General features: G+C 45.9%; 1 protein-coding gene and 1 non-coding gene across 2 annotated transcripts in view; both read left to right on the forward strand.

The window, feature by feature from the left end:
• LARGE1 (LARGE xylosyl- and glucuronyltransferase 1) overlaps nt 1–26,842 on the forward strand; it is a 587,346-nt gene that overhangs the window by 200,977 nt on the left and 359,527 nt on the right.
• Nucleotides 16,686–16,823, forward strand: LOC115853119 (small nucleolar RNA SNORA76). Its single transcript, XR_004039433.1, has one exon. It is a non-coding gene; the product is annotated as a small nucleolar RNA SNORA76 (small nucleolar RNA).

A 26,842-nucleotide genomic window follows, 5' to 3' on the forward strand; every position in this document is an offset into this window, starting at 1 on the left:
GTTGCAGTGATAAATGGGAGTGTTTCCTTAACTTCTCTTTCAGATTTTTCATCATTAGTGTATAGGAATGCAAGAGATTTCTGTGTATTAATTTTGTATCCTGCAACCTTACCAAATTCATTGATTAGTTCTCGTACTTTTCTGGTGGCATCTTTAGGATATTCTATGTAGAGTATCATGTCATTGGCAAATAGTGACAGTTTTACATCTTCTTTTCCAATTTGTATTCCTTTTATTTCTTTTTTTTCTCTGATTGCCATGGCTAGGACTTCCAAAACGATGTTGAATAATAGTGGTGAGAGTGGACATCCTTGTCTTGTTTCTGATCCTAGTGGAAATGCTTTCAGTTTTCACCATTGAGTATGATGCTTGCTGTGGGTTTGTCATATATGGCCTTTATTATGTTGAGGTAGGTTCCCTCTATGCCCATTTTCAGGAAAGCTTTTATCATAAATGGGTGTTGAATTTTGTCAGAAGCTTTTCTGCATCTATAGAGATGATCATATGGTTTTTATTCCTTAATTTGTTAATATGGTGTATCACGTTGATTGTTTTGCATATATTGAAGAATCCTTGCATCCCTGGGACAAATCCCACTTGATCATGGTGTATGATCCTTTTAATGTGCTGTTGGATTCTGTTCGCTAGTATTTTGTTCAGGATTTTTGCATCTATGTTCATCAGTGATATTGGTCTATAATTTTCTTTTTTTGTGATATCTTTGTCTGGTTTTGGTATCCGGGTGATGGTGGCTTCATAGAATCAATTTGGGAGTGTTTCCTCCCCTGCAGTTTTTTGGAAGAGTTTGAGGATGGGTGTTACCGCTTCTCTAAATGTTTGATAGGATTCGCCTGTGAAGCCATCTGGTCCTGGACTTTTGTTTGTTGGAAGATTTTTAATTACAGCCTCAATTTTGTTACTTGTGATAGGTCTGTTTATATTGTCTAATTCTTCCTGGTTCAGTATTAGAAAGTTTTACCTTTCCAAGAATTTGTCCATTTCTTCTTGCTTGTCCATTTTATTGGCATATAGTTGTTTGTAGTAGTCTCTTATAATCCTTTGTATTTCTGCAGTGTCAGTTGTGATTTCTCCTCTTTCATTCTAATTTTATTGATTTGCATCCTCTCCCTTTTTTTCTGGATGAGTCTGGTTAAGGGTTTATCAATTTGGTTTATCTTCTCAAAGAACTAGCTTTTAGTTTTATTGATCTTTGCTGTTATTTTCTTCATTTCTATTTCATTTATTTCTGCTCTGATCTTTATGATTTCTTTCCTTCTACTTACTTTGGGTTTTCTTTGTTCTTCTTTCTCTAGTTTTTAAGTGTAGGGTTAGATTGTTTATTTGAGATTTTTCTTGTTTCTTGAGGTGAGATTGAATTGCCATAAACTTACCTCTTAGAACTGCTTTTGCTCTGTCCCATAGGTTTTAGGTCATTGTGTTTTCGTTGTCATTTGTTTCTATGTATTTTTTTTATTTCTTCTGTGATTTATTCAGTGATCTCTTGGTTATTTAGTAGCACGCTGTTTAGCCTCCATGTATGTGTGGTTTTTACAGGGTTTTTTTCCTGTAGTTGATTTTAAATCTCATAGCATTGTGGTCAGAAAAGATGCTTGATACGATTTCAATTTTCTTAAATTTTCTGAGGCTTGATTTGTGACCCAAGATGTGATCTCTCCTGGAGAATGTTCAATGTGCACTTGAGAAGAAAATGTATTCTGCCACTTTTGGGTGGAATGTTCTATAAATATCAATTAGATCTGTCTGGTCTGTTGTGTGTTTATTTTCTGTTTGGATGATCTGTCCATTGGTATAGTGGGGTGTTAAAGTCCCCTACTATTATTGTGTTACTATCGATTTCTCCTTTCATGGTTGTTAGCATTTGCCTTGTGTATTGAAGTGCTCCTATGTTGGGTGCATAAACATTTATAATTGTTATATCTTTTTCTTGGATTGATCTTTTGATCATTATGTAGTGTCCCTCCATATCTCTTTTAACAGTCTTTATTTTAAAGTGAATTTTATCTGATATGAGTGATTCTACTCCAGTTTTCTTTTGATTTCCATTTTCATGGAATATCTTTTTCCATCCCTTCACTTTCAGTCTATATGTGCCCCTAGATCTGAAGTGGGTCTCTTGTAGATAGCATATATATGGGTCTTGTTTTTGTATCCATTCAGCCAGTCTGTGTCTTTTGGTTGGGGCATTTAAACCGTTTACATTCAAGGTTATTATTGACATATATGTTCCTATTACCATTTTCTTAATTGTTTTGGGTTTGTTTTTGTGGGTCTTCTTCTTCTTTTGTGTTTCCTGCTTAGAGAGGTTTCTTTAGCATTTGTTGTAAAGCTGGTTTGGTGGTGCTGAATTCTCTTAGCTTTTGCTTGTCTGAAAAGCTTTTGACTTCTCCGTAGAATCTGAATGAGATCCTTGCTGGGTAGAGTACCCTTGGTTGTACATGTTTGTTTTTCTCTTTCATCACTTTAAGTATGTCCTGCCACTCCCTTCTCTCCTGCAGAGTGTCCACTGAAAAATAAACTGATAACCTTATGGGGATTCCTTTGTATATTAATTTTTGTTTTTCCCTTGCTGCTTTTAATATTCTTTCTTTGAATTTAAATTTTGTTACTTTGATTAATATATGTCTTGGTGTGTTTTTTCTACGGTTTATCCTGTATGGGACTCTGTGTTCTTCCTGGACTTGGGTGACTATTTCCTTTCCCATGTTAGGGAAGTTTTCCACTATAATCTCTTCAAATATTTTCTCAGACCCTTTCTTTTTCTCTTCTTCTTCTGGGACCCCTGTAATTCGAATGTTGGTGCATTTAGTGTTGTCCCAGATGTCTCTGAGATTGTCTTCACTTCTCTTCATCCTTTTTTCTTTATTCTGCTCCTTGGCAGTTATTTCCACCATTTTGTCTTCCAGCACACTTATCCGTTCTTCTGCCTCCATTATTCTATTATTGATTCCTTCTAGTGTATTTTTCAATTCAGTTACTGTGTTGTTCATCTCTGTTTGTTCTTTAGTTCTTCTAGTTCTTTGTTAAGCATTTCTTGTATTTTCTCAATCTGTGCCTCCATTCTATTTCCGAGATTCTGGATCATCTTTACTATCGTTACTCAATTCTTTTTCAGGTAGATTGCCTATTTCCTCTTCATTTATTTGGTATTGTAGGTTTTTACCTTGCTCCTTCATCTGTGACATATTTTTTTGCTGTCTTTTTTTTTTTTTTTTTTAAATGAGTGGGATTGTCTTCCTCTTTTACTGGTTGTTTGAACTGAGGCTTCCAACACTGGGGTTTGTAGGCTATTGGGTAGAGCTGGGTCTTGGTGCTGAGATGAGGAACTCTGTGAGACCTCACTCCGATGAATATTCCCTGGGGTCTGAGGTTCTCTGTTAGTCCGGTGGTTCCGTCTTGGATCTCCCACCACAGGAGCTTCTGCCTGACCCCAGGCTCATGAATCAGGATTCCACAAACTGCATGGGTGGCAAAAAAAAAAAAAAGAAAAAAGAGAACAATAACAAAGTAGAAAATAAAATTAGACTAGGAAACTAACATATGTTAGAAAATAATGTAAAAATAAAAATATAGATGAATCAGCAACCGGAAAGTACATCATTACCACAATAGAAAGAAGAGGAGGGAAAAGAAAAAAAAAAAAGTGAGGGGAAAGCCTTGGCTGTGGAGGGCGAGGTTTGCGTGGTGGGCGGGGCCAATGCTCAGGACCCACAGGGCTGGAAAATGCTCCTTTCGGGGGAGTGGGGCTTAGGCTCAAGGAACAGCAGGGGCCCAGGCGTGGCCCCCACCCCTGTTCTCAGAGGGCAGGGGAACTCACCTGGGAGCCCAGCAGGCTTCCTGGGCTCGAGTGGGCGGGGCAGACGCCCTCCTCTCTTCCCCTGCTCCTCTGGTCTCGGGTCTGGGAGTGCCCCTCCCGTCTGCCTCTCCTGATCTCCCAGTCCTCAGGGTCGCTGATCTTGTCTGGCCTCCACTTTTCCTCCCCCCCGGTCTCCCTGCATCCTACCGGTTCACTCTGGGATTCCTCCCATCTCCTTTTGGGTCAGAGTCCCCCACAAGCTGCCGACAGGTGCCCTAGTTGTGGGGAGACGCTAACTCCGTGTCTTCCCACACCGCCATCTTGACTCCTCCCTCCCTGAGCCTCTGTTTTTTTTTTTTTTTTTTTTTGCGGTACGCGGGCCTCTCACTGCTGTGGCCTCTCCCGTTGCGGAGCACAGGCTCCGGACGCGTAGGCTTAACGGCCATGGCTCACGGGCCCAGCCGCTCCTCGGCATGTGGGATCTTCCCGGACCGGGGCACGAACCCGTGTCCCCTGCATCGGCAGGCAGACTCTAAACCACTGCGCCACCAGGGAAGCCCGTGAGCCTCTTTTTAAATGGCATATATTGCAAAGTATTGCAGAAACCTGGAGCTTAGAAAGAGAAACGCTTTAGAGCTGAGATGGAAGGAATAAAAGGATGATGACAGATAAAAGGATGTCTCAGAGATGGAAATTAATGGTGCAAGGAGTAGGGAGGCCCAGCCCAGGAGGGCTGGAATAGGGGTGGACAGCCTGACTCTTTGGGACAAAGCGACTCTGAGGAGTATATTTGAAATGAAATTTTAGGACGTGGTTGGTTAAGTGGTTCCATGTATGGTTTTGGTGGCCTTCACCCTTCATGCACTAAGTTTCCTTCTCCATTTGTTGCACCAGAGAGAGAAGTAGGTGCCCTATTGGTTTCTTAAGCACAGTCATTAGTGCTTGGGATGGTTCACAAAAGAAGCATCTGCTGGGTCAGCAGGCTTTTCGGATAACCTGTGGCTGAGAGCACTCCTGCCCCACTGTGGGTACTGGGGTGTCCTGGAGTGGATTTCTTGGTCCTCAAGGGCTCCTCCGTGGCTTTTTTGGATTTCTACAGTGTTGTAATCTGACCCCAAGGAAGTGTACTGAGTAGGTGAGAAGAGAGTCTGGGGATTATCAGTACTGGAAGGAAAAACCTTCCTCTGTGGTAGCATCTGGGGGCAGATTTACAAAATACTCTGTGAAAGAGGCCCTTGATGGTAAACATTGGTCATGGACTCTTGGAGAGTCAGTCAGAGGCACTAAGTGGGATGTCTCCCCATAGCTCTAGAGTGTTTCACCATTGGATGTTACAATAGAATAAATAGGTAAATGGTACACTGTGTGTGATGGGTGGGTGGGTGGATGCATGGATGGATGAGTAAATGAAAGTGAAGAAAAGAAGAGATCCACCAGCGTGACTCGTAAACAGAACTTCTGTTCTACTTGGAGAGGCAGAAGATAGCATACATAGCAAAAAAGAGTATCTTCTGTGTATCCGTTGGGAATCATTTTGGTACTAGTAACAGAAAAACCAACTAACAGTGGCTTAAATAAGAGTGTATCTGTCTTGCTGTATAAGATCTTGGAGGGAGGAGGTTGTTGCCATCAGTCCTGTGGCTCAATAACCTGGTGCTCTGGGTCGGCATCTCTGCTGGCCTTTTGGTCTCCTCATGTTTCTGCAAGATGGTTGTAGGAACTTCAAGCCTCAGCAAGTACTGAAAGCCATCCCCTCCCCCAAGAGCCACTTTTTAAACATTTACCACACACCCCTACCTATATGTCTTGCATTTGTAGCAAGTAACACCTAGTAGAGGCTCGATGTGTATCTTTTTGAATGAGTGCACGGGTGTCGTAGCCCCTTGTTAAATCTGAATTTCAGATAAATGCTTAACAATTTTTAGTATGAGTATATCCCAAATATTGCGTGTGGCATGCTTATACTAAAAAAAATTTTTAGTTCATCTGAAATTCAAATCTTACTGGGTGTACTGTATTTTCCTCCTAAATCTGGCAACCCAAGGGTATAGGCGTGACTTCATGGAAACAGATTTGACGATTTGCCTCTGTTTCACAAAGTGAGGGCCACCTGTTTGAACCCTTCTTAAGCGTATGGGATGAGGTGGAAATTTGGGCATTGATTGTGCACAGGGTTGAAACAATTTATCTAGAGGGAAACATGAAATTGGAATTAGTAGTTAGTGATGGAGAATTAACTCAAAATTCAATAAATCGTGGATGGTTTGTAACTCCTTAGAGATATTTCTCAGTGTTGGTTTCAGAGCAGTGAAAAGAAAGCCCACTGCCAGCCGGGACCCACAGCATGTCAGTACGGGGTCATTTGCTCAGTGACATCTGTCTGTGATCACGGGAGAGATTTGAGCTGTGTCTGAAAGTAGGGCAACTTTAGCCTGGTGTGTCTGATGCCACCGGAGTTGCAGATGGGGGTCTGATTTTCTATCCCTGCCATCTGTCACTGGATGGGGGAGTTTGGGAGAGAGAATTTCAGAACCTGGAACTTGTTTGAAATGCGAATTCTTGGACTCCACTCCAGACCTACTGCCTTGGGGGTGTAGGGCCCTGCGTTCTCACATTTTAGCCAGCCCGCAAGGTGACTCTGATGCCCACTTAAGTTTGAGAGCTACTGTTTTAGTTGGTGGAGAAGCCATGGAAGAATGTTTGCCTTGCAGTCAGCAAAAGGGCCACTGCAGTTTCAGGGATGGGAGCACAGCTGGCCTGGAGGGACCACTTGTGGATGAGGTAATCGCCCAGGTGTTACCCCGATATCAGGGTACCAACTTGCCCTTAGGAATATTAACTCAAAGAAGCAGGATGGCAAGGGATCTGTGGTGCCTCTGAGGAGCAGTGGGGAGGGCTCCGGGGATGGTGGAATGGCTCATGTAGATGCGAAGATGTGGGGAAAGACCGATGGTAAGTAAGTACCATGGGTTCTAGTCCTGCCCCGGCCAGGACCTTGCTGCCCAGTTGCTTGCTTTTTTCCAGACCTCAATTTCTGATTGTGTAAAATGAGGATTTCAGAGGAACAGCCTAACTCTGATTCTTTTTAGCCCAAGCTTCTCATGCAAAAGACCAAGAGAGCAGAAGACAAGGATTCCCACTAGCTGAGCGTGTCTTTGGGTCCCCCTCCTTGCATCCAGTCCCCTTCCTGTCCATGTTACCCTCATTTGGTCTACTCCACTGGCACAAGAGTTCTTCTGGCAGTGTGCCTCCTGAGGACATGAGTTGGGGACTGCCTGTGACTTGCATTCCAGAGGACGACCTGGAGTGAGCCGGGGGGCCTTGGAGGACTTCAGAGCTGAGTTGACATTCCTAAACTGTGGGGTGGACAGGGGGAATGCTGGATGAGCAGACTAACCTGCTGGGCCTCACTTTTTCCATCTGAGTAAAGGGCTGAGGATCCCAGACTCAGCAGGGCGTGTGGTGATGAAATGAGGCGAGGCCTTGAGTGACCAGTTCTCTCCCACCCCTCCTGCCACTCCTGACAGGATCATCCCAAAGACCCCTCACTCATGCCGCCTCTGCATCTTCAGAGGCCGCTGCTCAGGACACATGAGGTCGCCATCCTGCAACCTTCCATAATCTGAGGTGGCTTACGTTGGAATTCAGGGCGCCCAGGAGGCCAGAGTGAGGTTTGAGTGGGCCAGATTGCTGCGTGCTGTTGGCTGGTCTGGGAGGGGCCGGTGATGGGCCTACGTGAGGACAAGTTGGGTGGCAGCATGGGATGATGTCATGGTCCATTTTACCTGGACACTGCAGATTTTTTCAAGTTTCTTTTGTTTTTCTTGTCTTTGGTTTGTTACTCAGGCACATTTGTATTACACTTATCAGTTGAGCATTCATATGTTCAAAAGAGTTATTACTTGTCTGTGTCTCCAGTGTGGTGTCTTTTGTCTCGGTTTTGACTTTGTCCGTTTGATCCTAGGAAGTAGGTATAATTCTTTCCCCTGGTTTACAGATGAGGCCACAGGCTTCGTGTGAGGGAAGGGGGTATTCCCAAGGGTGCACAGGCAAAGAAACCAAGATTTGAACTAGTTTGTCTGATTCCAGAGCGGACACTTCCATTTTTCCAGGCAAAGATCAACCTTTTCATTTATTTGGAGTTATGTGATCATGTGATAGCATAGGGAGACAGACCATTTCTGTCCTGCCGGTCACTATATACCCTTGCAGCTGTCTTAGCCAACTTAGTAGAAAAGCAGAAGGCCGTCCTCAGTTGCCTGGACCACTTTGCAAGATGGTCCAGTTCATCATTATTGACTGGTGGGGGCTGATTTTTAATGCTGTCAAAGAATAAACAGATACAGGGGTTTACCATTTATAACTTAAGAAATTTATACCTGGGAGGGGAGGAAGCCCAAAACAAAACCACCAACTAGATAATTAAGGAGCTGTCAGATTAAATAGAGCGTCAACCTGGTTCGCCGTGTCCAGCCGCGTGTGTGCTGGCTGGTGTGTTTAAAAATAAACCACCAATAACTACAGTAATGAGTGAACCCCAGACTGTAACTGATGTGCTTCCAAAAGCCAGAGGTGGTGCGATGCATTTATATACTAGTGGCATAGCCAAGGTGGGAGGTTCTTAGTGAAAGGCTGTCTGGGGATACATTTTAATGTGATTCCAGGAGGAAGTGGAGATAGCCCTCTCGTTTTTGTTTATCTAATTCGGGGGAGGCAGGGGGAGCTGGAAATTTTTAAAAAACCTGCTCCATCCATTTCTTTAATGATCATCTGAACAGCTAAACCTTCTGGGACTATTACGTATAATTGTTCTCTAAGCTGCATCCATTTTCCCTGCTCTGCAGATATATCTGTTTCCTCTCCTCCTCTTTAAATAAAACTCATTAATTATAAGAAATTGATATGAAATGAAGCTCCGAGCTTCTTAGCAGTTCTCAGCCCCCAAGTGATGCGACGTTGCTCTCAAGATGGAGAGGGGAGATTTGGAGGACAAACAAAAACAAATTAGCCGTGGGGATAGCAGCTTAGATGGCTGTAAATGCGTAATTGTCATTGTAAGCCTCACCAAATACACCTCTGTGAGTACAGCTGCCACGTGAGGCAAATTCCTGAAGGCACTGGAGTCTGGGCCATAGGAACATGATTTAAACTTGACTGTGGTCGAGGCTGCTGAGGGATGTTGGGGGCCAAGGTTACTGGCTCTTCTTCCCCCTGTTAATGCCTCTACTACCTTTTTTTGTTGTTGTTTGTTTTGTTTTTAAAGACTAGTATGTTACTAGCTTTTGTCGCTGGCCTCAGTAGGTTGCATGATACCCGTATATGTGTACACACACACACACACATTCTCCCTCTCTCCATCCTTCTCTCCCTTCATTCTTCTCTCCCTCCATCCCTCTTTCCATCCCTCTGTCCCTCTCACCATCCCTCCATCCCTCTCTCTGCCCCTCCATTCTTCCACTCCCCTCTCCATCCCTCTTTCCATCCCTCCATCCCTCTCTCTGCCCCTCCATTCTTCCACTCCCCTCTCCATCCCTCCATCCCTCTCTCTGCCCCTCCATTCTTCCACTCCCCTCTCCATCCCTCCATCCCTCCATCCCTCTCTCTGCCCCTCCATTCTTCCACTCCCCTCTCCATCCCTCTTTCCATCCCTCCATCCCTCTCTTTCTCAACTGCTGTGACTCTACCCAGCCTTGGTTTCCTCCAGTTCTCCACCTGTTCATTGCTATGCCTTGGCCATCTTTGGAGCCAAGTTGAGATTTCCTGATATTTTTCCATCCATGATGGAGTAGAGGGTGTGGCTCACCTAGTTGCCCAGCGGACTGTCATTCTGCAATGTCTCATAGCCAGTGGGTCCCTGGCCTCCGTGAACACTTCCCTTGAGGGCCTCAGGTCCCATGGACCATCTGGTCCTGCCTCTGCCTCGAGACTGCTTGGATGCTCGGGGAAGGACCATTTCTCCAGCTGAGGCTGACATCCTTACTGGTCTAAGGCTGTTCATGTCCAGTGTTAGGCCTGGCATCCAGGTTCCTAGCTTCCCTATGAAGGTAGCATCCTCCACCTTGTTCTTCACCCCACAAGCTGTTGAATGGGGTACAGGAGTGATTAAAGCTCTCTAGAGGCGAACTACCTGGGGTTGAATCTTGGCATTAGCTTCTACTGGTTGGATGATTGGGACAAGTTACTCTGCTTCCCTGGACCTCAATTTCCTCGTCTGTAAAATGGCACGCCACTAAATATGCAGGAAGCATGAGCTCTTGTCTTTATTTTGTGAAACCTGGAAGAAGCAGCCTTTATTTAAACCCCACATTTCTGCTCACGTTCCCCTGCTCTGTGCTCTTTTCTCTCTGTCTGCTCTCAGGGGTGTTTCTGCTCATATCATTTGGCTGCAGGTGGCACAAATTTCTTTCTGAACAGCACCGTATGAATTAGTCTACTGTGGGCGGCTTACCTCCCTTCTCTACAGTAAGGTGATCAATGCCATTCCTGGTTTCCAGAGCATTCTTCAGACTTTTATTCCATTTGGTGTTTTAGGACACATTTAAATGCAAGTATGAAGAATTGGGATTGAGGCTGGGTAGTAGCAGAGTATTGTAATACAGAGGTTAGAACCCTTGAAAGAGATCAATCCAGTCTGCTCTTGGGGTCTCCGTTTCTTACTCTCTCGCTGCAGCTACAATTTGTCCTTCCGTCCCTCTGTCCTTCCATCCCTCCGTCCCTCAGCTCCGGCAGTTGACACACTTGGTAGCCCCAAGGCCACACTTTGGCCCTTGCACCTTAGCACAGGCGCATTTCTCTCTTCTGTCTTGTTTCCACGTGTTCACCTTGCAAAACTGCCACCCCTCTGAGGAATTAAGTTGGAGTCAGGTGTTTCTCATCCCGTTACCTCTCCTACAATGCCTGGCATGCTCATGCCTTCTCTGTGCCTAGCAGGGTGCCTCATACACAGTACGGGCTTAGTAAATGATGAATGAATGACGTCCTAAAACAAGGGTTTGGAACAGTTTGTTATCAGTGCTCTTTTCCAGTTCTGTGATTTGTTGCTTTGGAAATGTCTAAAAACTATAACTGGTCTTTTGAGAAGAAAATCACACAATATTTATATTCTACTCTCATACCCCACTGTTGGGGCAATGACCTGTTGAAATGTGTCCCTGGTTTTCAAGAGCTTTGCTCTCTTCCCTGAACTTCTCTACTAGGTTTTCACCCCATACCACGCTTCCTTTATTGTAATTTATTGTGTATGTTTTTATTTGGTGTTTGGATTGTGGTCTCCCTTTCCTGTGGCCTCTGCCTAAGCCTGGCTTTTCCACCAAACAACAGCAATGCCTCACACATAACACACACTCAATAGATAAATAAATGTCCCCTCCCAATTCCAAAAAAAAAAAAAGAACTTTGCTCTCTCTTTCTGTAGCGTATGAGACCTCCTCAGTGCCCTTGAATCATCATGCCCACCGTTGGGGCCACCTTCCTTGATTCATTCTACTCCGATCAAAGCAGTGCAGTTGGAATGCTGTTAATTCCTCAGAAACCACTTGCATCGTTTTGTTCCTCTGCTCAGGAGAATTGAATGGGTTTCTGGTGCCCATTGTGTCTGGTCTTAAACGCCTGAGTTGAAAGGACCATTCATGGTCCCCCAGGAACCCCCTGCGCTCTGTAGTTGTCAGCGCCACCTTCCTTCTCCAGGCAGCCCCACCTCCGTTTTGTCCCTTTTCCCATGACACGTAGTAGGGCTTCTGCGTCTTTAATTTAAACCATTGTTCTTCCTAACTTGCTGAGTACCCCGGTCAAACCATGTCCATGGTCATCCGTTAGACCCAGATCTAGCTATTTCCTAGGGTCAAGGTCAGGATTTCCAGTTTTGGTTTCCCGTGTAATTCTTTGATTCACTGACTCCTTAAAAACTAAACGCGTTTTAATATAATTTGCATGATATTATTCTGCATTCTCGAATATTTTTTACCTCCTTGAATTACTTGTAAATGCCTTGCTTTCATGAGCTATCGTCTTCCACTTCTTTGGAAACCGCCCATGGTAACTCTTTGCTTATAGAGTTACTCAGACAGACATTTGTTGAACGACGATTGCATTTTCCAAATAGGAGCGCAGACCCCAGGGACAGTGGAGTTAGATAATGACTGTGAAATTTTCCTCCTTTTTTCCACCTAGTAAGAGTCTGGCAAGAGAAGAAGGAACATCACGTTAGTGTTGTGATTAATTCTAAGGGGAAAGTTTAATTGGTCCCAGGGCTCTCTGTCATGCTGTACCTGGGCAAGGGACGTTATCCTCAAGGGCATTTCCGTTTCCGTTGGTGATGCTGCCCTGACCTGCTGGCTGGGTCGAGGAAGATACACTGTATGAAGGAAAGGTGCTGATTTGGGTCTGATACAATCCTCAGCCTTCAAGCAGCAATCCCAGTGTCACCTCCTGCAGCAGAATCATGGAATTTAAAGCTGGGAGGGGTCTTTTGAGGTTGCCTTGACTACTGCAGCCATGCATACATACATTCATGTATCCAACAGATATTTATCAGCTGACGACTCCACGCAAGGTTTTCCACGAGGCACCATTAAGAGGCTGTTAGGAAGCGTGAAATCCAATTTGGAGAACAGGCATCCATCAAATGGGGGGTCCTGAGGGTTGTCCTGATTCTACCATTGAATGGCCTGCAGTGAAGGTTTTTGAAAATTGGTGCATTGCAGTGGAGAATGTGTAGGGCTACCCAATCATGGTGTCTGGACAACCCTGAATAGAGGAGAATGAGTTATGATGATAGACAGTTACTGGCTCAACAAAGAGCAGTTTTAATCTGAGTAGTCTTGGCGTGTTCAATGCAATTAACTACGGAGGGTAAAATTATCTAGACCCTGGGTGCAAGTCCCAGTGTCACGCTTTTTAGATCTGTGACTCTCTGGTAAGCTATTTAAGCAACCGGAGCACTGGTCAGAGGCAGCTCTTTTGGAGCAAAACGATCATGTTTTTAGGCTCTAGGAAATACGGGTTTGAATCCTAGGTCTGCCACAACTGAGTGGGATGTCTTTTGAGAAGTCATTTACTTCCTGTGTCTCGTGTCCCTCAGTGGTATAAAGATGGTAATGATTTGGATGGGTTGACTTGTCCCCCTCAACATTCTTATGTTGAAATCCTAACCCTCAGTATCTCAGAATGTGACTATGTTTGGAGATAGGACCTTGAAAGAGGTAATTAAGGTAAAATAAGGTCACGTCCAGTATGACTGTTGTCCGGTATGGACAGTATGACTGTCCTGATCCAGTATGACCGTTGTCTTTATAAGAAGGGGAGATTGGGACACAGACAGAGGAAGAAAGGAATATGTGAAGATACAGGGAGAAGATGGCTGTCTGCAAGCCAAGGAGAGAGGCCTCAGGAGAAACCAACCCTGCCAACACCTTGTTCTGGGACTTCCAGCCTCCAGAACTGTGAGAAAGTAAATTTCCCTCGCTTAGGACACTCTGTGGTCCTTGCTTATGGCAGCCCTAGAAACCTACTCCAACGTGACAGTCACCTGAAGAGGTACAGTGACTCAGAAGACGTGTTGTCATATGATGTCTAGGTTAAGGTGTGTGGCACAGGGCAGGCATCTTGGCAAAGCCACGTAAAACAGGTCCAGGCTGGCATGTCCATCCAGGTGTCCCACTGCCACCTTCTGTGGCACCCTTTCTGGTGGATAGACTCAGGGTCTGGTGTACCATCATGTTCACTAGATTCCTTTATAAATGCCAGCTCCTCTTGAGTGTCAGCAGCTTCTCTTCAGTCTGTGGAGGCTGGTCACATGGCAGTGCTAGGCTCTACTGAAAGCACCTTTTCTCCTCCAGGCCATGTGGTGGTTGAGTCCTGAGCTATCCATCCTGGGAAATGGTCAAAGACCTTTTTCCTAAGGGTCCTACAAGGTGATATCTGGGGCCGCATCGTTCTCAGCCCTTCAGACTTCGTCAGCCTGCCCGAGTGTCTCTGCCTCTGAGAAACCTTGGCTTGCTCCAGCTGGCACATGTGCCCAAATGTCCATTTGATGGGTCTCTGCTTGGAGATTCTGCAGACGTTTTCAGAGCCGAGGACACATTGGTTCCCTCATTTTTATCTCTTTGGCTTTCTCAGATGTGCTCGCTGTTGTTGATTTTCATGGGGGGTACTTGCCCAAGGCCTGCACAGTACTACTAAAATCACAACAATGACATCAGCCACTTGGGTGTGTGGGTAGCCAGTGGGAGTCAGCTCCATCTGGAAACTAAAAAGAGAAACACAATCCTCTTCTTCTTTTCCTTCCCCCGGACTTTTCTGTATCTTTGCAGGTAGATGGGGCCAAGTAGGGAATTTACAAATTGACACTTTTTTTTTCCCCAAGCAGCTTGATGTTTTAAAAAAAGTTCCTTTGATTCCAGAGAACTGGGAGCAGGGAGTAAGCTTGGCCGGGAAGCCAGAGCGATGGGAGAGAGCTGGTGGTGGAGGGTTGCTGATGCATATGTGCCTGGAGTCCTGTGTGCTTGGAAAACCTCGGCTGTACACTGCAGATGTAGCTGTAAACCCCAGCAAGAGGAACCTGATAACCATTTCCAGCTGTTAACACCTGGAGACTTCCAAAGTTATTATGAAAAGAGCATCTCTGGCAAGCCAAACTTTATGAATTTTGTTATTTTAGGTCAAATACTGTTCCTACTCATCTGGGCATTCCGTGTATTTTATTGATGGACACGCAGTAAAACCATCAGGCTACTGGTGCCAGAGGGCATGGGAGGTGTCCCTTTAGCAATTGGCAGGAGGACGACAAAGATAAAGGCACATCCCACTCCTATCAGGGTGGTAAGGGAGGGGAGTGGCTTTTCCCCTTCTTCCCGTTTCTTTATTAGTCATAACATTATTCAGCTGGAACTGGTCTCTGTGTGCCAACTCTGGATCTCCTGGAGATGATTGAATCCTTACTTGATGATGGAGGTAATGATTTCTTTTTCAGTCTGCCTTCAACCTGCAGTGTTACCAGGATGTGAACTGGTGTAGGATCATGAAGACTCTGGTGGTAGCTGCCTTAGGGCAGACAAAGGCCAATGCATGGGTTTATACCTGTGCATTTTGAGAACAAGAACTTCTAATGGTAGGTTAGTTGTGCAAATGATCTAGGACCCAGGCATCTTGTCTTGATTTGCTGAATCCTTTCTTTAAAGCTATTCAGTCATTCTTTGCTAAGAATCTCCCCCACTCCCTCCACAGGGGAGTCCAAAATTACATCACGTTGTTTATTAATTGTATTAGTGTTTATGAGGCCAAGACTTACTTGCTCCAGGTCACGCAGTGGGTTGCTGGCAGAGCTGGGACTTGAACCTGTGACTTCCTTCCCAGCCTGATGCTGTTCCCCTTATACAGTGCTACTTTTGCCACTTTCTAGGAGTCCTCATCTTTCTACTCCTGCCTCTGCACTGCAGAGGGTGCCCCGAGAGGGAGCCTTCCTGGGCTCTGACGAGAGGGTCCGTCTTAGCCATTGGAGGCCTGTGTCGGGATGTGGGCCGGTCCTTGTGATTCTCCTTTGCTATAATGGGAAGCAGCCCTCAGAAGAGAAAGACTTGCATTTGTATGCAGCCAGTCGGATGGCGTTGAAATAAACGCAGCACAGATCAAACTACACACAGCCAGCACGTCGTGGGGAAGAGGAACCGAAATGGAATGCTGATTTTTCTCACCACCTTCTTTAGAAACTTTCTTCCTCGCCACCCACCGGATGATGCTGGCTGTTGGGGCAGTCTAGCATTGAGATGAAACGCTTAGGTTTGGGAGACAGCCCTGTGTTCAAATCCATTTATCGATGGATGTATTTCCTATTTATAGTCTGTGGGACCCTTAAGGGAAGTCACTTTTCTGAGCTTCAATCCTTTCATCTATAAACTGGGCCTCTTAACGTCTCGCTTATAGATTTTAAGAGAGTTAAAATAATAGATGAACATAAAGTGCTTTGCACGATGCCTCGAACATATTAGCATTCAGGAACGGGTCGGTGCTATTCTCATCCGCGGCAGCAGCATTGTTTCGACTGCCTCATTGACTTGGATGGATGTGGGAGTGTACGCAATGAAGTACCCAGTCTAGAACCTGGCCTCTGGTTATCGTTAATAAATGAAAGCTGTTGTAGTCGTGTGGGGAAGCTCAAAGATCTGAGTAATTCAGCAGAAACCACAGAACTGGAGGAATCTGGGACTTAGATTCTTCTCCCAGCCCTGTCTCAAAAGAACTGGACTGCCCTGGGCCAGTTGTTTTGTTTTATGACCTCACATTCTGCATCAGTTGCATGGGGGTAACTGAGCTCTGTGGGATACTGAAAAGAGAACAGAGATGAGGTGCCTAGCTCGGTGCTGGAATAAGGCCAGGGCTCCATCAACGGCCGTCGAATCTGAATTGCTGGTCCCATCAGCGTCGCTCTTTCTGGAGAGTAAACTGTTGGTTCATCCCAAGAACTGTAAATCGTGCTTAGCCTTTAACTCAGTGATTCTATTCTTAGGAATGTACTGTTCTCACGTACAGATTCTAAAGGAGAAGGTGGAGCTGGGTAGAGTGGAGCCTGTCAGAGGGCTTCACAGCAGCGCTGTTTACAGCAGCTCAAATTGAAGACTCCACACGTACCCAGCGTTGTCAGGCATCTTGGGTGTTTTAATACCACAGAGCCCTCTGGGGCTGTGGGGAATGTCAGGTGCCTGGAAAGCGGACGTGGCTTTCAGTCTGGGGGGTGTCCCATTTGGGAGGGAGTTGAGCGGTGGTGGGAAGGCAGTGACCCTCTATTTTAACTGAGGTCCAAGGAGGGCTGGCGGTGTTTGAAATCATTCCATTGAGCACCATTCCCTGTGGGTCCCCTGCTTTGGCCACAGCCGAGGCACTGCCTTGGAACCTCTGCAGGGCCTGTCCCGTGGCCTCAGGGGTCAGGAGGCAGTGCCAGAGCAAATCCAGCTTGTTCAGATACGGGGCTGCTTAGGTGCCACCTAGGTGATTCCTTTGGCAACAAGTGACATTCGGCAAAGGGCACGGCTGACAGAGGCCTTGAAGAGGCGGGTGTTGCAGGGAGAATGTGATGCACAGAGAGGGTAGGAGGGCAGGGAGCCTGGGAGTGGCTGCAATTGTATGTGTAAAGGCCGTTCTGTGTGCAGACCCTGGGCAGAGGCTTGTGGGTGCAGGACAGAGGGATGGTCTCCTCTGCCTGGGTTCTCTGATGGGCCTTGTGCTTGGGGAATGGGGCTTGGTCACACGAGACTCGGGGATCCCCCAGTGGCACCGAGAGTGTGCCCAGAAGGGTGACGATCATACATCCTCAGAGAACCAGCGAGGCATAGTGTTCACGAAGCTTTTGGCCCCGAGTGAGCACTCAGTGTGTCAGTTGCCTTCCCACCTCCTAGAGGTGGGGGTCGGGGGGTGGTATTTCAGCACGTGGCCTTTTTAGACATATTACAGTAATCATCTGGTCAGAATTTCGGGGAAAGCTCCCAACTTCCGGTGCCGTCCGGCTGTCCACTGATGCGTCCTCATCCCTGATTGCAGCTCTACAAATATAGGTATGCGTCTTTGGAAACATTTGAATGGAATTGGGGGCGGGGGGGCTGCAAATCGTTACATCTACCAGCTGGTTATTCCTTCTTTTCATAAAGTCATTACAGCCTATGATAAAAGAAATGAGAGTCAATAAAATGGGGAATTAGGGATTTAAGACCTAAAAGTTTGGCAATTCAGTGCTTTAGCGATCTTATTCTATCATCCGTCCGCTTGATGTCCTTTAGCCGGCAGCTCCATATTGAGGATAATTCAGCCTGGTACACAGATCCTTTTGTGATTTGGCCCGTGGCTTTGCCTCCTCAGCTGGTTTCCTCTTTCTGACATTTTTCTTTAACATTCCTGAAGGTGTACCTCACACAGTGTATGTGTATAAATTTCCTGTGGCTGCTATAACAGATTACCACAAATTTAGCCCCTTAAATTAATACAGATTTATTCTTGTATATTTCTAGAGGTCAGAAGCCCAGCATCAGTCTCTCTGGGCTAATGTCAAGGTGTTGGCGGGGCTGCATTCCTCGGCTTGTGGCCCCTCCCTCCATCTATGAAGCACATGTCTCCAATCTCTGCTTCTGTTTTCACAATGACTTTTTCTCCGGTGCCAGCTCTTCCTGCATCTCTCTTGTAAGGATTTTGTGATTGTGTCAGGTCTGGTCAGATAATCCCGGATGATCTCCCCATGTCACGATCTTTAATCGTACCTACAAAAAAGACCTATAAAAAGACCTAAAAAAGACCTATAAGTCTTTTTTGCCTTAGAATGTAACATTCGCAAATTCCAAGAATGAGCACTTGGGCATCTTTGGGAACTATTATTCAGCCTGCCCTCATGTGTCTTTGTATCTTGTGTTCTTGCTGCCTCCGATGCCTTTTCCTGCCTTGTTTGCCAGGCTAACTCCTATTCAGAGCCCAGCCTCAGGGTCTTCTCTGTAAGAATTCCTGGGACCTCCTTCCTCTCCAGTGCCATTGATCTGGTAATGTTCCTCTCCTCCTTGCTTACCTAACATCTTGCACCTGTACCCTTAGTAGCATTATCGCACACCATATAGTTGTCAGTTTGTCTCTCTGTCCCAGTCGTCCTTGCAGACAGGGACTGCATTGTAACCACCTTCTTATTCCTACCACATAGACCCATGGCTGTACTCCGTAGGCACTGGTTGATGGGTGTTCAGGGGACCAGGGCAGGAGCACACCTCCTACCTTGAAGACATTGCCAAGGAGAAGCCCTTTGTCCTGATTTCCATGCAGCCTTGTGGGCCTGGAATTGCATTTCCTCCTGGGACCTGAGTCCTTTGGGCTTCAGCATGTCCAGGTCCCATGTTTTCCTGTCCCTTCTGCTGTCTAATTCCCTTTGTTGGACTGCAGGAGATCAGCCTAACGAAGTGAGAGCAAAGAGACAATTTCCAATCCACACGTATATTGCTTTGCTTTTCTGTTGCTTGGCGAGGCTCTGAGGACAGGGGTGGCTGCAGAAAATGTTCTTTCATCTAAATGATGTCCCTGTGGGGAGCTGGATTTGGACTTTTTGCTGGGCTGTGGAGAAGAGTGGGTATGGTAGACTCATGAGCCCAGGAACAATGAAGACACAGAAGTCAATGCAGAAACTGCAAGTTCGATTCAGTCAACATTTACTGAGAACATACCGTGTGTCTGCTCCCATGCTAGGGCTTGGCGTCCAGAATCAGTGTCTAGCATTTATTAAGTAGTTATTACGTGCCAAACATTGGTCCTAGTTCTTTCATTCTATCACATCCTTGACCTGATAGAACTGCCCTGGGAAATATAGGCCCCATGATTATCTGAGTTTTACAGATGAAGAAACTGAGGCAGAGACAAGTTGCCTTAAATGTTTTCGGTCGTGCTCCAGTAAGTGGCATGGGCTCCAGAGCCCACTGCTGTACCGCCTTGCTGATGGAGAAGACTCAGTCTCTCCCCCCAAAGTACTCATGGTCTGGAGGTGGCATCTGACCTGATAGCACACTGGAGGGCGAGTGGACCCACGGGTGGCCAGAGGCTTCAGAGGACATCCCAGGCAGAAGCAGTTAAATAAACAAAAGCAGGGAAATGTGAAGGTGATTATTTTGTCCAGGGAAGAGTGAGTAGCAATTCAGGATGGTATCGGTGGCTTTCAGAGTTGTAGGAAAGATTGACAAAGAACGAGAGACCTGGAGGGACAGGAGGGTGTAGCCAGAGAACGCCTTTCCCAGTCTGTGGTCTGGAGGTGAGCAGCTGTAGGTGAAGGTGACGATGACAGTGATGTCTCTCAAACTGTGGTGGACATACACATTTCCTGGGATTTTGTTAAAACACAGACTCTGATTCATAGGCCTGGGGTGAGCTGGTGAGTCTTCCTTTGTGATGAGCTCCCGGGTGATGCTGATGTAGTCGGTACCTGGGTCATACTTTGAGCAGCGAGGTGTAGGGGGGATGAAGGTGCTACAGGGAGTGTGGGCGAAGGTGCTTGGAAATGATGCCCTTATTTTGCCGTCAGGCTAGAGGGTTGGGCGGGTCTGTGATAATGTTCTGAAGAAGAATGGCAGTAGGTGGAGAGGAAGATGGGGGGGGGGGCAGAGCTATTCCGCAAGAGGAGGAAGAAGCTGGAGTTTTGCAGGTTCATAGGAGGCCGTTGGAAAGAGAGTGGTGCACCAGTGACAGTTAGGCTCGATGGCATGCCGGCAGGTTCCCTGTAACAGTGGTTTCACCAGAGGGAAGCTTAGTTTTCTCTCACATCCGAGAAGTCAGGGTGTTGGCAGGGTAGTGTGGTGCGGTAGTTTCACGGTATCGCTAGATCCCAGGATGCTATCTTGCAATTCTCCCATCCGCAGCTGTGAGCCAGAGCACCTCAGTGTCCATCGTGGCTCTTGGGTGTCAGCATCCTTGTAGGCCAGCAGCCAAGAAGAAGCAGGGAGAAGGCCAGGACGGGCACACATCTCAGAGGGCAAACTGCCTCTGGGTGGCCTTCCTGAAGTCCCACAGCCATGCTTAGCTGCCCTAGAGGCTGTCGGGTATACAGTCTTTTCTCTGGCTGCTTTACTCCCCTGAGTGGAAGCCGGGTTCTCTTCCTAAGCAGACAAGGGAGAGTGGCTCTGGGCTGGCAACTTGGCCGGCCTTGCCGCAAGTGGAATCCATGGTGAGCATGTAAAGGTGGGGTGGGGGGGAGTGGATGTCAAATTAATCAGATTTCAGAGCACACCTGAGTGATGGCCCCCTGTGCTCATGGGGCTCTGAATGTGCTGTCGCCCTCTGCTTGTCCTAGTTCCTTAGTGCATCTCTCTCCTCTACCATAGAAAACCTATCCAAAACCTTCTTACCCTACATTGCCACCTCCTCTGAGAAGTCCACCCGGACTCTTGAATCAGAATCTGTCCTCCATCCCCCCAACACGGTGCCTGGTATAGGATGAATTCCCAGGACATTTTTTTTTTTTGGTACACGGGCCTCTCACTGTTGTGGCCTCTCCCGTTGCGGAGCACAGGCTCCGGACGCGCAGGCTCAGCGGCCATGGCTCACGGACCCAGCCGCTCCGCGGCACGTGGGATCCTCCCGGACCGAGGCACGAACCCGTGTCCCCTGCAGCGGCAGGCGGACTCTCAACCACTGCGCCACCAGGGAAGCCCTCCCAGGACATTTTAGTTAAACTTCAGCGAGTAGTTACACTTGAGTGATCAAGCTGCTGGCGTATGGTGCTGGGTGATTTTCCTGAAATAGGGCTTCTCAAACTCTAGACTCCATCAGAATCAACTGGAGGGCTGGTTCTAACAACTCCCCCTTCCCCCAATTTCTGATTTAGGAGACTTGGGGGGCCTAAGGCTGTGCATTTCTAAGAAGTTTCCAGATGATACTGATACTGCTGGCCCCAGGACAACCCTTCAAGAGATCATTGTCCTTGAGAAACACCCAGATTTGTTTCTTCCCCCCGCCCCGGAAAACGTGTGATGTAAATTAGGCCTGAAAATAGACATGGGAATTCAATACAGGAATATTAAGTCAATGGATGAACTAGTAGAGAAATATCTGAGGTCAAGAGTGCATTAGAGTTTTGTTTCAATTTTTTTCTCAAACAAATCTCCTATATCACCTACTCTTAGATGCTGCCAATTGTAAGACACACCATTATTTTATATAAAGCCAAGAAATTTAAAAAGGCTTTTAATTAAGCTGTGACACAATGCTTTCTCATCCTTTTGAATCTTTTATACTTATTTTTTTAAATTTTTTTAACATCTTTATTGGAGTATAATTGCTTTACAATGGAGTGTCAGTTTCTGCTTTATAACAAAGTGAATCAGCTATACATATATTCCCATACTTATTGAAAGAGCCCTTTTAGACCTAGTTAGGTGGGTTTTATCGTATTTTACTGCTATGCCTACATGTGAAGGAAAATATGGGCAAGCATGTTGGTTCAGGTATTTTTTTTTTAATTAATTAATTTATTTTTGGCTGCATTGCTGCCCACAGGCTTTCTCTAGTTGCGGCGAGCAGGCGCTACTCTTCATTGCGGTGCGCGGGCTTCTCATTGCGGTGGCTTCTCTTGTTGCGGAGCACAGGCTCTAGGCACGTGGGCTTCAGTAGTTGTGGCGTGTGGGCTCAGTAGTTGTGGCTCGCAGGCTCTAGAGCGCAGGCTCAGTAGTTGTGGCACAGGGGCTTAGTTGCTCCGCGGCATGCGGGATCTTCCCTGACCAGGGCTCGAACCCTTGTCCCCGCATTGGCAGGTGGATTCTTAACCACTGCACCACCAGGCAAGTCCCAGTTCAGGTATTCTTAAAGCTTCTTCGCATTGAGCCTCACTCTTTGGAATCCCTTCTCTACAGTGTCATTGCCTCTGTGTTTTCTCTATTGTACTGTCCTCCATGTCGTTATGAGCATCAGATGCTTGTAAGAATCCTGAGAAAGCATTTGTACCCACTTTGCAGCGCTGTGGAGCTAGCTTACTCCTGGCTCCTCTTTTGGGAATGTTGTGGACACACTGGACCCTCCACCTGCCCCTTCCCACAACCATGTGGGGCATAGGGGTTAAAAAGTGATCCCCCCCCGCCCCCGCCACTGTCTCCAGGATTTTCATGGAAGCCACTGACACCTGTTGTGAATGTGCTAGCGGTGCAGCTGTGTTACCACTGCTGTATGCTCTCTAGTTATTGCTGGAGGCTACTTGATTTCAGAGATGTTAGAATGTGAAAAACAGTTTGTCCTAGAATTAGTACATTTTTTAAAATATCCACCACGTGCTGGGCACATGCTTCACTGTCATGGCTTTTTGTATAATCCATCTCAGTTAACATTTACGACGGTTGTCAGAGGTCAGCGTTGTGACCTCAGGTTTAGAGATGAGGGCCTTGGCTCCCCAGTAAACATGCAGACAGGCGGCATGCATTCACTTTTCAGATTTATTGAGCTCCTACTATGTGCCAGTCACCATTCCATATACTGGGAATACTGAAGTGGAAAATAGGTACAGTCGGCCATCCGTATCTGCAGGTTTCACATCCATGGATTCAACCAACCATAGATCAAAAATACTCTGGGAAAAAAATTCCAGAAAATTTCAAAAAGCAACACTTGAATTTGCCGCACGCCAACAATTGTTTACCCAGCATTTACATTGTATTAGGTAAAATAAGTAATCTAGAAGTGATGTAAAATACACAGGAGGATGTGTATAGGTTAAATACTATGCCATTTTATATAAGGGACTTGACATTTTGGTATTCACGGGCGGGTCCTGGAACCAGTCCCCCACAGATATCAAGGGATGGCTGGTTATAAGAATGAATCATATCTGTGCTATAAGAAAAAAATTCAAGATATACCAGGTATTATGGAAGGCCTTTTGAGTAAACACTAGAGTGAAGTGAGGGTGCTCGCCATACAGATAACAAAAGGATGCAGGTTCCAGCCAGAGGAAATTGCAGATGCAAAGGTCCTGTGGCAGGACTGTGCTTGTCTTATTGGAGGAACAGGTCTATGCAATTCTTACCTACAACACTATGAGAGTGAATGCTTGGGAGTTTCTTCCCACACCAGTTTTCTGACTCTCAGGACTCCAACTGGCTGTCCCACGATTTAATGCTTGCACTAACTATCTAGTTAGTTCAGACCCCATGGCTTAAGGGCTTAGTTCCACAAGACTGTCCCCACTTCAGATTCCAGTCACATATCTCAGGTTGGCACCTGCACTTCTGCTCAACTGGGTATAAATTCAGGGGGTTTCCACAACCCCCCCATCTTTGGAACTCAGGGAAGTGCTTTACTTACTATCCCTGGTTTATTATTAAAGGGTACAAGTCGGGAACGAGGCAGGGATCACATATGCACCCTCTGTAGGTGTGCTTCTCCCAGGACCGTGATGTGTCCATCGACCTGGAAGCTGTCTGGACCCTGTCACTTAGGGGGTTTATGGAGGTTTCATTGTGCAGGCATGATGGATTGAGTCACTGGTCATTGGTGCTTAACTCAGTCTCCAGCCCCTCTCCCCTCCCTGGGCATTGGGCATGGGGTGGGGCTGAAAGTTGCAACCCTCTAATCCTGCCTTGGTCTTTCTGGTGACCAGACCCCCTCCTAACGCTCTCTAGGGGTCCCCAGTCACCAGTCATCTCATTAGCATACACAAGACACTCATCATGCCAGAATTCCAAGGGTTTTAGGAGCTGTGTGCCAGAAACTGGGCACAAAGACCAAATATGTTTGTCACAGCAAGGAAGCCAATGGAGCTAGAGCAGCGGAAGCTCAAAAAATGCTTGATCAGTAGCCCAAGCTGGGATGTAGCTGGGCTGTGATTTCCAGATCTTTGGGTTCTAAGTTCAGGGTTTGTCCACATGCAGGTAAGTATGGGAAGCCCCTTTAGATTACATTCTTCTCTGTTTCCTAGAGTGAGTTCAATCTTTTAAGAAAGAAACGTCTTGATTAATTCAACTGCAGTCACAAGGCAGAGCAGAAAAATATTCTCATGGTTGTCACCACTGTGCTGCCTGGGAAGTACCCACAGTATTTGGCTCCTGAGTAGTGGTTAAAACAGCCCACGTAATGATGACAGCAGGTGTGGGAAAGTGGACAAAGGAAATGACATAGAAATACAAACATTTCATTCCCAGTGCATGTTCTCAAAATAGAACATGGGACTTTCAACTCTTTCTTCTTTGAAGAACGTAGTCAAGAGAGAGACTCTAGTAGCACACTGTAGAAGAAAGAGCAGAGATCAGGGTTTTGATCTCCGCTCTGCCAGTAATTAGTCATGGGACTCCCATCTATTAGAGTTCAGTTACAGACTAGAGAATGCATGAGTTTAAGCAGAAAAGGATTTGTTGCCATTATTAGGTGCCTTGCAGAATTCCAGGAGAAGCTAGAGGCACAGACTGTCAGCTGAGGGGCAGTTCTTGGAACCTCCCAGAACCAGATCGCCAGGGAAACTGTGGTTAAGAAGCCACTGGGATACCTCTCCCCATAAGGACCACCTTGTCTGCTGGGACCTGTGAGGGCAGCACGGGCACCATGTTTTTTGGTACTCATGAAGTTCAGGACTGAACTCGAGGATCTAATCACAGATGCCTCTGGAAAATACCAAATATCTCTTACTTATACTTGCCAGAAAAGAGTCAAGGCAACAGAAGAGCTGCCCTACCCCGTGATGTTCATTTTTGCGTCTAATCTCACACAGGTGTATCTGCTTGGTGAAAACTAAGTTTCACAGTAGGTGTCCAAGATGTAAAGGCATTTGGAGAATGTCTGATTTGTCTCTCAGTGTATGTAGGGGAAATGTTACAACAATCCTATTGTAAATGGGAGAGGATAAAGGGAAACAAAGGGAGGTAAGGTTTCTGCACTTCACTCAAACTAGTAAGCTGTCCGCCCTAGTAGGCGTTGCTAAGTTATGTAGATATAATGCAATATTCAGAGCAACCACTCCAAAAGCCATACAAAGAGATACACTGAAAAACACCATCAGCAAATCAATGGAATTCTAAAGAAAAAGCTTGAGGACCCCACAGAAAGCCAGGAAAAACTACCATGAGATGCCACCACAAACCCACCAGAAAATGGCTAAAATTAAAAAGACTGACAACATCAAATGTTGACAAGGATGTGGTACAACTGTAACTCTCATACTTAATTGGTGGGAATATAAAAGGGTTCATCTGCTTTGAAAAGAAGTCTGGCAGCTTCTTATAAAACTAAATAGACACCTGTCCTCTGACTCTTCCGTTCCAATTGTAGTTGTTGCCCAAACTGCAAACGACCTAGGTGCTCGTCAATAAGAGAATGGATAAATGTGATATATTAATGTGACGATGTAGCTCATACTGAGCAGTACAAAAACCCAGACAGCTGATACATGCAGCAACGTGGGTGAATCGCACTAATGTTACACTCTGAAAGAAGGCATACCCAAAAGATTATATATTTGATTCCTAATGGACGAAATTCTGGGATGGGAAGAACCAATTTATAATGGAAATAAATTTAAAAAGTGCTTACATGTGGGGAGTGTGGGCAGAGGTTGAGTGGGAAGTCAGTTGAGTGAATTACATCATTAGCCCAATATGGTCTGTATCTTAAAGGTGGTTTGGGTTACATAGGTATAGATATTTGTCAAAACTCACCAATGGTTGGTCTGTGCATTTCGTTGTACGTAACTCTATTAAACCCAAGTTAATGCAGTACATACCAAAGTGGCTAGAGAATAATGGGCTGACAAGTAACTTACTGTTTGGAAATGCATTTAAAAAATGGGTTGATGGATGACTAGAAGGGTAGGTAGGTATGATATAGCAAGTGTGGTAAGATATTAATAATGGTAGAATGTAGGTGTAGGGATATACATGTTCACTGTAAAATTCTTTTACCATTACTGTATGTTTGAAAACTCTCATAAGAAAATGTTAGGGAAAAATCTTGAAAAAAAAAAAACATAGAATGTGTGGTTCCTTCCTCTCCTGCCTCAGGTGGTGGTTGGTTGGTTGTTAAGAAGGTTAGTCCAGCTGTCTGGCACTGTGTTATGGGACACGGTGATTTTTGCTGAACTGAATATAGGGCAGAAAGGACTCCGCACCATCCACAGAAGATGCCCAATGAGGACTTAGCTACTTCTCTTAGTCTCAAATGATAGTCCCAAACTCTGATTTCTTTGATTCCCCATCCTGGCCTTTCCACCCCCGAGTCAGTGCCAGCCATGCAAAGACTACAACTAGCCATTTCAGAGATAAGGTTAAGTGTCAACTTTTATAGTTGGAAGGGACCAAGGGGGACTACCTCATCTTATTTCTCTTTTTGTGCGAATTTACCTAAATCAATCGGGTCATGCAAAAATCTTAGATGATTTTGTTAGGTAAGAGTAGTGGCCAAAAAAGTTTGAGGTGAAAAAGGGTTAACTTCCCACTACCTCCTCCCTATATTCATCAGTCAGGAGGCATCAGGTGGTTCAAGCAACCTGAACAATATCTGTATCTCTGCCTTCTGTCATTTCAGATGCTCTGGCCAGCACCTTGCAGACAG

This window comes from Globicephala melas, chromosome 10 (genome assembly GCF_963455315.2).
Source record: "Globicephala melas chromosome 10, mGloMel1.2, whole genome shotgun sequence".
Taxonomy (NCBI): domain Eukaryota; kingdom Metazoa; phylum Chordata; class Mammalia; order Artiodactyla; family Delphinidae; genus Globicephala; species Globicephala melas.